Source organism: Pleurodeles waltl, chromosome 11 (assembly GCF_031143425.1).
Source record: "Pleurodeles waltl isolate 20211129_DDA chromosome 11, aPleWal1.hap1.20221129, whole genome shotgun sequence".
Classification (NCBI taxonomy): domain Eukaryota; kingdom Metazoa; phylum Chordata; class Amphibia; order Caudata; family Salamandridae; genus Pleurodeles; species Pleurodeles waltl.
Window position 1 is genome coordinate 822,218,318 of NC_090450.1, and position 12,136 is coordinate 822,230,453.

Sequence of the window (12,136 nt, forward strand, 5' to 3'; positions counted from 1 at the left end):
GGCACTTTGCAAAAAACACGTCAGATTTCAGTTTAAAAATGTGATGTGCCCATGTTGCATTTCCTGTCGCGAGCATTAGGCCTACCCACGCAAGTGAGGTACCATTTTTATCTGGAGAATTGGGGGAACACAGAATAGCAAAACAACTGTTATTGCCCCTTGTTTTTCTCTTCATTTCTTCCTTCTAAATGTAAGACAGTGTGTAACAAAGACGTCTAATTGAGAAATGCCCTGTAATTCACATGCTAGTATGGGCACCCCGGAATTCAGAGATGTTCAAATAACCACTAATTCTCAACACCTTATCTTGTGCCCATTTTGGAAATACAAAGGTTTTCTTGATACCTATTTTTTACTCTTTATATTCCAGCAAATGAATTGCTGTATACCCAGTATAGAATAAAAACCCATTGCAAGGTGCAGCTCATTTATTGGCTCTGGGTACATAGGGTTCTTGATGCACCTACAAGCCCTATATATCCCTGAAACCAGAAGGGTCCAGCAGACGTAACGGTATATTGCTTTAAACAATCTGACATGGAAAAAGTTACAGAGTAAAACATTGAGAAAAATGGCTGTTTTTTCACCTCAATTTCAATATTCTTTTATTTCAGCTGTTATTTTCTGTAGGAAACACTTGTAGGATCTACACAAATTACCCCTTGCTGAATTCAGAATTTTGTTTACTTTTCAGAAATGTTTAGCTTTCTGGGATCCAGTATTGGTTTCATACCCATTTCTGTCACTAAGTGGAAGGAGGCTGAAAGCACAGAAAAATCGTAAAAATGGGATATGTCCCAGTAAAATGCCAATATTGTGTTGAAAAATTGTGTTTTCTGATTTAAGTCTGCCTGTTCCTGAAAGCTGGGAAGATGGTGATTGTAGCACCGCAAACCCTTTGTTGATGCCATTTTCAGGGAAAAACCACAAGCCTTCTTCTGCAGCCCTTTTTTCCCATTTTCTTTTTTTTTTAAACTAAATTTTCACTGTATTTTGGCTAATTTCTTGGTCTCCTTCAGGGGAACCCACAAAGTCTGGGTACCTCTAGAATCCCTTGGATGTTGGAAAATAAGGATGCAAATTTGGCGTGGGTAGCTTATGTGGACAAAAATTTATGAGGGCCTAAGCACGAACTGCCCCAAATAGCCAAAAAAATGCTTGCCACCTGAGGGGGAAAAGGCCTGGAAGCGAAGTGGTTAAGGGCATCCTACATGCTGTAGCCCATCTCCTCCATGGCCTGAAGAAATATGACCACATTACCTCCAACATGATGGATCTCCATTCGCTCCATTTACTAGCCCTCGTCACCTTAAAACTAGATGCATCATTTACAAAGTCATCACTACCAACACTACCAACACCACCACTAAACTTGCAGACCAGCTCACCATCTCTCTGGTGGTTCTCACGCAAAGGTAGCCCAGACATGACTAGACTACAGACTAAGAAGTATAAAAAGGAAACAAAAACGCAGCATGACTTCTCCATCTATGCACCCAGGATCTGGAAAATGTTCCAATTATCCTCCCCAACCTCTGCAACCTTGCTTCAATTTAGGAAAGAGTTGAAGACTCACCCTTAAAAGAGCATTACATCACAATGCTTTAACCATCCACATCCCACCCATTACTCGTTGACTTTATGCTTGTCTTTGGTCCCCGACAGAGCTTTGTTGCTATTGGTTAGGATGGTGCTACAGAAACACCATACAAATACATAGATAAAAGTTACATCAATCATTCAGCCTATGTTCTCAGACTGCAGGTAGGGATTGCCATTTAAATATTAACTTTAAAAACATAATTGACAATGCAAACATTTTGTACCCAAACCTATGGGTGTCATTTAGGGGTTGCCAGGGGTCGCAGCTGCGCTTTGCTACCACTGGCACTGCCTTTGAGACCCCATAAGTGGCAAATTCAGTGCCAGGAATACAGTAACAGCTCACCCTTATGGGCAGCAGTTGGAGCTCCACTCTCTTTGTTTTCTGCCGACACACAACTAGGAAGTGTTGGCAGCCATTTTGAGACTCAGATTCAGCCGAGTCGAAAAAAGAAATATTAAAAGAAAAGAAAAGGAGGCAGGGTACATTTTCCCTAACCCCCTAGTCTTGGTGCAGGTGTCCACATGGAACCAAACCAGGGCAAAAAAGCATTTTTTTAATCTCTGCAAAATTCAAAAATATTCACGATCATTGCTGTAAATTAAAAAAAAAGTGGTGCCCAGGTGGGTCAGTTCCCAGGAGCATTCTTTTCCTTTAATAATTAATAAGGAGGCGGCGCATGGGACATTTCTCCTAAGGCTTTCAAAATCCTCAGGGACCACCACCTCCCCAGGGCAATGTTTTGTATACTGGGGGTGACGTGGATCTTCCCAGGCTCCGGGGACCACCACCTCCCCGGGGCCAATTTTAAAATATGTGCAGGAGGCCCTGCGGATCCCCAGGGACTGCCACCTCCCCAGGGCAAGAACAAAGTCAAATGTGGGGGGCCACGCAGGCCCCTTGGTCCCTGGATACCACCACCTCCCTGGGGCAACAACAACTTTCATGATGTGCCATGTGGACCCCCCCGGGGACTGCCACCTACCCAGAGCAACAATAATGAAATTATGCGAGCCGCGTGAACTCTCACGGGTCCTGGGGACCACCACCTTCTCAGGGCTATAGTATAAAATAATCTGTGGGGGCTGTGCGGCCCCCCTCCTGGGCCATATATGGCCCTGGGGATGACCACCTGCCTGGGGCTGGCCCTGTGCAGAGAACAGAAGGGAAGCCGCAAGGTCCACCTCTTGGAGCCATATATGGCCCTGGGGCCCACCACCCCCCCAGGGCCGGCTCCTGCTACTCATGAGGTGCCCACCCTCAAAAGGTAGCTGTTTGCTTTTGCTTAGCAAGAGCTGTGACAGCTCCCGGCAAGCAAAAGCAAACACAAGTCAGCTCCCAGCAAGCGGGAGAGTAGTTTTCATCTCTTTCCCTGCCCGCTGTCATGCAGGCAGGGCAGGATATGAAGGTATTGCTCCCACAAGCAGGGAGCTGCATTTACAGCAGCCCCCTCCCCCCCCCCCCAGCAGTCCCTTGCATTAAGGTAAAAAGCACTTATTTCTGTAAACTACAAATCATGTAACTGTGTTTTCACTGCAGCTCCACCTTGTAAAGTTATCTGATGGAGAGGCTTGAGGAACAATCACATTGGCAAAGTTACAGAAACACAAGGTCACTGGAGATATTTAGGCATAGTTACTTGAAATAACTCTTAACAGGGGAATTTAGTTTTAAAGTATATATATATATATATATATATATATATATATATATATATATATATATATATATATATATATAGTAGGAAAGTGCCCCTTTTTGACATGGTCACCCCCACTGTTTGCATGGTCCTCAATGCCGTTTTGACTGAAAGTGCACTGGGTTCCTGCTATCCAGATCCCCAGCACAAGATCTCTTTCCCTAAAACTGTGCTGTTGTTCCCCGATTAGCAAATACCTTTGGCCCCCCTATAAGTCTCTAGTAAATGGTACCCGTGGTACCTGGGTACCAAAGAGGGTCCCCCAAGACTGCAGCATGTATTATGCCACCCTCAGGGACCCCTCACCGAACACTTGCAGATTACCATTGCAGGCTGCGTGTCTTGGTGCAGCTAAAAGTGAAAACACAACATGGCACACAGTCTGTGCCATGTCCCCTAACACTGCATGCACTATATGTACGTCACCCCTACAGTAGGCCTTAAAGCCCTAAGGCAAGGTGCATTATATTACATGCGAGGACATACCTGCAGGAGCAGATATGCCTTGCTATTTCTTTGTCGATTTCTAGACATAGGGGCTGATTCTAACCCCGCGAGGTCGGCGGGAGCACCGCCGACAGGCCGGCGGTGCCCCGCAGGGCATTCTGACCGCTGCGCTTTGGCCGCGGTCAGAAAGGGTAAACCGGCGGTCTCCCGCCGGTTTACCGCTGCCCTCAGAATCCCCCATGGCGGCGCAGCTTGCTGCGCCGCCATGGGGGATTCTGACCCCCCCTACCGCCATCCTGTTCATGGCGGGAAAGCCGCCATGAACAGGATGGCGGTAGGGGGGGGTCGCGGGGCCCCTGGGGGCCCCTGCTGTGCCCATGCCAATGGCATGGGCACGGCAGGGGCCCCCGTAAGAGGGCCCCGCAAGGTATTTCAGTGTCTGCCTTGCAGACACTGAAATACGCGACGGGTGCTACTGCACCCGTCGCACCTTCCCACTCCGCCGGCTCGATTACGAGCCGGCATCCTCGTGGGAAGGGAGTTTTTCCCTGGGCTGGCGGGCGGTCTTTTGGAGACCGCCCGCCAGCCCAGGGAAAAACTCATAATACCCTCCGCGGTCTTCTGACCGCGGAGCGGTATTATGGGGGCGGAATTCTGGCGGGCGGCCTCCGCCGCCCGCCAGAATTAGAATCACCCCCATAGTGTGTGAACAGCAAAGCCATTTTAAGTACATGTGCTGGACACTGGTCACTACAAGTTCCCTAGCAACATGATGGCTTCACTGAAAATAGGGATGTTTGGTATGCCCACTTCCCACAGGAAGTGGTCATATAGGAGGTGTACCTATACCCTGCACTCCCTGAAACATGCCTACATTCAGTATTTATGGGAGTCTCTGGCACCAGGAAATCAGATTCCTGCTGACCTATGCAAAAGGACACCCAAGAGCCTCAAAAGCAAAGCCGGAGGAAAAAGCACCTGACTTAGCCCCAGCACTGCAGACCTGTCTGCTGTTCCTGCCGATTTGCACCAAAGATGACTAGCCCTGCAAGCTGCTGTGCCTCTAAAAGCCTGGGAGGCCTATCTTCCTTTAACAAAGACCCAGGGACTCCTGTGGAACAGCAGAGATGCTTCCCTGCATTTTGCAGGCACCCCAAGACAACTGTGAGGGCTCCAGACCACAGGAAATGCGACACCGGAAAGCACCACTGCACCTGTGCCACCTAGCCCTAGTAGAAGTGGACCAACAGTGCCAACGTAGTCCCCCAGCCTTCCACAGACAAAGCCCACCTTGGACTCACCCACTGTTGTCTCACTGGCACTGCCTGCAGCCTCTGTCCGCAGTCCCCCTCAACTGCGAGTGCTCTGGTGGAGAAACCCCGACGCCTCAGCACACCTATTTATCCGTCCCCCCTAGCACATGGAGAAGAGGTTGGAAGGTGTCCCTCCTTCCCTGAGCATCTCAAGACTTCAACTAACCTGTTGGTTCTTCCTGGCTGGACTCACTATTCAGACCTGAAGCCTCTTTTCAAATGGACCGATCCTCATTGACTAACACTGAGCATACAATGCCATACTACACCTCTGCACCTGGCCGCCTTACTACCGCCTGGTGTGACCTGTTGATCTGGTCCTGACCCTTGCCCAAAACTTACTTAAAGTCCAGGATTTGGTCCTGTAAGCCGCTGTATCATACCTGAACGCAGTATTTGTTTTTCTCTCCATAGGATAACATTGCAGCTTTTCAGAAAAGGCACTGTGTCGACTTTCCAAAAAAGTAATGTGTTTTTTTTGCAAAACATTCTTACCTGAACGTATTGATTCTGGTGCCAAAACATATATAAAGATACTTGTTTTTTTTGTAAATTGGTGTGGATCTCCTTCTTGAGTTGTGTGTCTCATTTATTGGCTGCGTGTGTACTTGCAGATGTGTAACACTCCTCTCTTTTAAGCCGAAGGCTGTTTGACCACACTATCCCCTAAAAGAACACCTTGGGATTGCTAGATCAAGTCCCTGTTTACTAGTAAGAGAACCCCTGGACATACATTCATCTATCTATCTATCTATCTATCTATCTATCTATCTATCTATCTATCTATCTATCTATCTATCTATCTATCTATCTATCTATCTATCTATCTATCTATCTACCTATCTATCTATCTATCTATCTATCTATCTATCTATCTATCTATCTATCTATCTATCTATCTGTCTGTCTGTCTGTCTGTCTGTCTGTCTGTCTGTCTGCTTGTCTGTCTATCTATCTATCTATCTATCTATCTATCTATCTATCTATCTATCTATCTATCTATCTATGTTTGGATGGTATTTGAGCTCTATAAAAGTGAAGCACTTGTCAGTGGTTGTTATTAGTCATTCCAGGTTGGCTCAGATGGTATTTCACCAATCAAAATCTCTGGAGTAGTAGTATTTCAGCTAGACATCAATGGCACTAGCTAATCCTATGCATAAAGTCTTGTTGTAAAAATGACAAAAGTCTTTGGGCTTGATTTAGAGTTTGGCGGATGGGGTTACTCCTTCACAAACATGACGGATATCCTGTCTGCCGTATTACAGACCCATTATATACTATGGGAATCGTAATATGCCAGAAAAGATATCGGTCACATTTGTGATGGAGTAACCCATCCGACAAACTCTAAATCAGGCCCTTTATCACTTTCTAGCTCAGTATGGATGGTACTGCATTAATCCTATGCTTAAAAACGTGGCTACAAAAACAGACATTTGATGTGAGTAGATTCTGTGTCAATGGTGTTGGTTGTAGGATTCTCTGTATAGGAGCAGCTGTCCACCAAAACATGGGAGCTACCCAGAGTTCCCTGCTTCCTTCGTTGCATAATCTATGTGGCACTCTATGTATGAAAGGGAATTGTTTTGACTCATACTTTTGATGCTCTCTTGTTTCTGGTCAAAGTTATACCTCTCTGAAGAGCACCAAAAGAGTGAAATATGTGTCAGGGGTTGCTTTTATTCATTCCATGTTGGCTTGTATGGATTTTTCCTAGGCTAAAGCTGTTATACCTTACCTCGAGTTGTAAAAGACTTTTGTCATTTTTCAGCTCAGCCTGGATAGCACCAGCTAATCCTATGCTTAAAAAATGTGATAGCTTGGTGTGGATGGCACTCCGCCAATCATATGCTAAATATCTTTGCTAGGCAAACGGACATTTAGATGAGCAGATTCAGTGTGTTGGTGGTGTTGTAGGCTGCTTTATATAGGAGCTGCTCGCCATCAAAACTTGGGAACTAGCCAGAGTTTTCTGCTTCCTTTTTTGCATAATTTATGTGGCACTGTCACCCTGAAAGGCTATACTTACCATGTTAAGAGTCCTACTCTGGATGCCTCGTGGTTCTCACTTGGTTCTTGTTCCTGCCATGTGGGAGGCACTGTATTACTTACAGTGTGACTGATGGTGCCAGGGCCTATAAAACAGCCAGCCACATGTGTGGCTTCAACTGCATGGTAAATGGTTGTATAACACGCCCTAGGCTGGTAATCACTCTGTAAACGTGATGGGGGGGCTTATGATTGGCTTTCAATCGCTGGCATACAGTGCTATTGGAGAGCTGCAGACTGCGTTCTCAGGTCCATTATCACTAACAGAGTGCAAGTGTGTTAGACATCTATACAACACAAATAATGCTTATGTGATAGGCTGAGCATAGACTGCCAACAACTCACACATAGTTTGTTTCTTTCATCTCGCTCTGAGTGTCTGGTGCTGTGGTGCTGAAGCAGGTTTACACAAACATAGATAATTAGAGAAAAATGGGAAGAAATCTAATTATGTACCGCAGGAACTCTCATGAAGCAAACTGTATCTGTGTTAGAACTTGTGGCTGGAGTATCTCAACAAGGATAGTGCAGAAATATCTGCTTTGTAAAGTGCGCAAACACTCCTTAATTTGTCTCTTAATGCTGTTAGCAAGGTGTACTGTTAAACGCAAGGGTGCTCATTTTATAGACTTGGAATACCGGGAAACATTTAGTTTACAATAGCATAATCTCATCTAATTTCCTGCATTGCATGTTACACATTTTACACAAAATGTCTAGTATTACACCATATTGTGTAATTCAGGTTTCATTTATGCAAATTTTTTATTTGTAGGAGCACCAGAATAATGAGAATGAATGGAACATGAGTGGCTGTTGTTTAAATCACATGCAGTTGTCCACGTTTTTTAGTGTGAAATGGATCCTCATGTCCAAAATTAATTTAAGGACCCGTTTCATGCCAAAAATAGCACAAAATGCTGGAACAACATTTTGCATAATTTTGTTTCATTTCAGCAAAGAAAATTATGCGAATTTCACACAAACCAATCGGTCCACTAGAATCTGACCACACAGCTAGACAGTGGCTTCAATACTGAACATATTACTGCTCTGAACTACCAGACCAGGACCAACTCAAAGATAATTACTTTTTTAATATAGGGCCTAAAACCAACGTTTACAGTGTAGAAAGATTGTGAAAAAGAGGTGTTGATATTACCCTATTTAATAATAATACATTTTTCAACCTCAGAAAGCTGAAAGGTGGAAATGTCTCTGCTAGGGATTCAACACTATTGCCTGAAGATCACAGAACACTTGAGGTGCTCAAGAAATACTGCTTAACAATAAGGGTAATAAAGACACAAGAATGTCTGCCTCCAGAATTATCATCTCAAATATAGCCCGTTTAATTAGAAAATATTCAACCAGACTTTCTACTCTTCTCCCTTTCACTTGCCCCCCGTCTTTCTATCACTTTTATTAATTCCATTAGCTTCTTCCTTTCCTTATGTTCTCATTCTCCCTACAACTTCTCAAGTTCTTTGCCATCTTTGTTTTGCCATCTTTTTTTCCTTTTTCACATCACTTACCATAGTTCACGGTCTCTCACACCAGATTATAAATGTACAACTTGAATCCGTGGCAGCTGGTAATCTTGGGCCCTGCTTAACTGACCAAGGATTACTGTTTTTCCGAATAAGAGCCCCTGCTCTGTAGAGGAAAGGAAGCAATAATTCTTAAAATGTGTTAAAGGCAGAGAGGGACTCTAAAGTAAATGAAAAGAAGGAGGGGAATACTAAACTAGAACAAAGGCTTAATAGGGCTGAAAGAAATACCGATTCTAATTCTTTTTAGCGTTGTTGGGAATTCAAAAGAGTCCGGGGCTTCAGCTCTTTAGAAGGGCCACTAAAATAGGTTAATAAATGGGACTAAACAGTGTATTATCCAACTATGTGTTTGAAATGTATTGAACAAGTTGTTCTTAAAGCAATTTCTAAAATATTCTGATAACTCCTCCACTCTATATCACAGGCTGCACCACTCACCTCAGAGCCATCTTAAGGATGTTGGTGCCCCAGGCTAGAATATTTGGTACTTCTTCTAGGAAATACATTGCAATTATTACCCATCTAATTCAAAGCCTGACCATACCAAACATACTGACCTATATGTTAACTTTCAGAAAAAGAGGTATACGAACACTACCAAAAACCGAAGGTACCAGGAGCCCATCATATAAATATTACCAAAGGAAAGTCTTAACAATCATTGACAAAGGCATTTCTTTTTGCGCTTGGATCTAGATTTTTTGTCTCGAAATAACATTTAACATTAAATTCACTATCAAATCAGGAGCCTCTTCCTCTCGTTGTAGAGAACATGAGTGTTGATGTGGAGGATATTTAGGGGAGTGGTGAACACTATTAAAAATAAGACACATGCACAAGCTTATGAGCTAGATATACATAATCACAACTAAATTCACCTCTTTGGTGGTTGACATTCTCACTACAACAGATTACATCATAGCACTGCACTAAGGGGGTCATTTTGACCCTAAATGACGGAAGCACCGCCAACAGGCTGGCGGTGCTTCCTGGCCTATTACGTCCGCGGCGGTAGCGCCGCGGTCGCACCGCCGGGGCCGGCGGTTTCCCACCATTTTAGCCCCGTCAGTGATAATCCGCCAGGGGATTATGACCCCCCTACCGCCAGCCTGTTTCTGGCGGTTTGCACCGCCAGGAAGAGGCTGGCGGTAAGGGGTGTCCTGGGGCCCCTGGGGGCCCCTGCACTGCCCATGCCCCTAACAGGGCCCCGGCCAGCTTTTCACTGTCTGCATAGCAGACAGTGAAAAGCGCGATGGGTGCAACTGCACCCGTCGCACGGCCGCAACACCGCCGGCTCCATTAGGAGCCGGCTCCTATGTTGCGGCCTCATTCCCACTGGGCCGGCGGGCGCAAACTTGGTTTGCGCCCGCCAGCCCAGCAGGAATGTCATGATGGGGGCTGCGCGCCCGCCAAGGTCGTAATGACCCCCTAAGTATTTTCCCTATCCTACTTAATGAAATCTGATAATTTTCTTCTTAATTCTCTTCCCTGCCTTGTCCAATCTGTCTCATTTTCTGTGTTAAGCTATTCATCGACCTCTGACTCTGGTAAGTACGAGAAATAAATAGGTGGGGGTGGCAATAAAAAGATAGAGAGAATGGTGTAGCAACAGAGGCAAAGTAGAGGGAGAAGGAGAAAGAGAAATAGATGACGTAGAGAAGTAGATGAGGTAGAGAGAAATATAAGGTAAAAGGAGAAAGATACACACAGGTAGAAAGCGGTGGGTACAGAATGTACAGAATGAAGGTAAAGCAATAGGCGTGGTTTTACATTGAAACAGATATAACTAGAGAAAGGGAAAATCGGAGAGAGGCAGCGGTGTGGCTTACATCAAGGTGTGACATAAAGAGCACCTAAAAGAAGAAAAGAAAAAAGGAAGGTGAGTTAGACATAAAGGCATAGGAAAATAAAGGTAGATAGATAATAAATGATGTAGTAAGAGGTGTATAAAGAAATGCAATGTAGAGAGCAGTGACAAATAGAGGAACATAACATTAAAAGATGTTTATATCAAGAGAGCAGTGAGAAAGCGAGACAAAAGGGGAGGAAGGAAAAGGCATGCAGGGTAGAAAGTGAGACGAGTTTTTGAGATTAAAAAAGGTAAAGCAAGGAGACAAAGGCGAGGCACAGAAAGAGAGGTGAGGTTGATACAGTGATAGAGTGTCAGAGAAATAGAGGGTGAGAAATAGAGTGTGTTGTGTAATAAAGAAAGGGGTAGAGACAGAGATGTGAGTTACAGAAATGTACAAACAGGGCTGTAGAGAGAGTGAGGTATGGAGAGTGAACTGAAACAGAGAAGGAGATGCAGAGAGAAATAGGAGAGATGAGGCAGAGAGGAGGTACTGAGCAAAACAAATGGTGAAAGGTTTGGTAATAAAAGACCATGGGCATTTATATAGAGATAGATGAGATGCTAGAAAGATGTGAGACAAAGAGGAATGAGGTAGAGCTATAGGGGTGAGAAAATGATAGGGTTAAGAGTGAGGTCAAAAGAGGTTTGTTTTGTATTTAGAGACTGAGAGAGAGAGAGAGGTGAGGTAAAGAGAATGATACATTTGAGGGAGACTTCAAGTAAATGGGGGAAAGACAGGGCATGATATGGAAAGAGAAAAGTATGTGCAGAGAGTTGGTCGAGATAGAAAGTTGAGTAAGATAGAGAGATAAGAAGGTAAAGATATAGAGGTTGGGATGCAGATTGGTAGAGAGATTGAGGTGAGGTCATGAGAGAGAGGTAGATAGACGTGGAGGTGAGAGAAGTGTATTGATAGTGAGGTTTGGTAAAGTTAGGTGGTGGGGCGAGCTCAAATAGAGGGAGAACTGTGATATGTATATAAAGTTATAGAGATTGATAGAGAGGTAAAGAGAGAGTGATGAGATAGAAGAGTGAGATGATGATGGAAAGAGACAGACAGTATATTATTTAATTTAATTGTCACGAAATGCCTTAGAGCATAAGGGTTAAGGTTGGGTAGGTAGGTATGCGCTCTTAAGATTCTGCAAAGTGTGCATGCCAAACTAACAAAAAAAGGAATCAGATTTTTATGCACAGTTTTTTTATGGCAGTTCGCCAGGTGGGGAAGCTGACCACTGCCTGACGGAAATCCGTAGCAGGGTGGTGTGAGGGGATGACCGGAACTGGTAAACCATCAGTTCTGGATCCGGGTGGTACCCTGTCCACAAAGAGGGGCAAGGGAAAAAATAACTCACCCATGGCCAGTCCCAGGGTATAGACCCTGGGCAGGGGGACCAGATGCAGGAAGCCATCCTAAACCTGGTCAGTAGGGAAGGGGAAGAAAGGTGCAAGACATCTGGAGCCGTGCCCCCCCCCCTTTTCAGGGGTCACCAAGGGCCAAGGTCCTTGGGTGGCTAGGTGCCAGGTTATGTATGCTAGCCACTGTTGGTGCCATTGGCCTAGTGCTGTTCCAGTGAACTTCGGTTGCCCGGGGGTAGGGCCAGGAGTGCCACCACC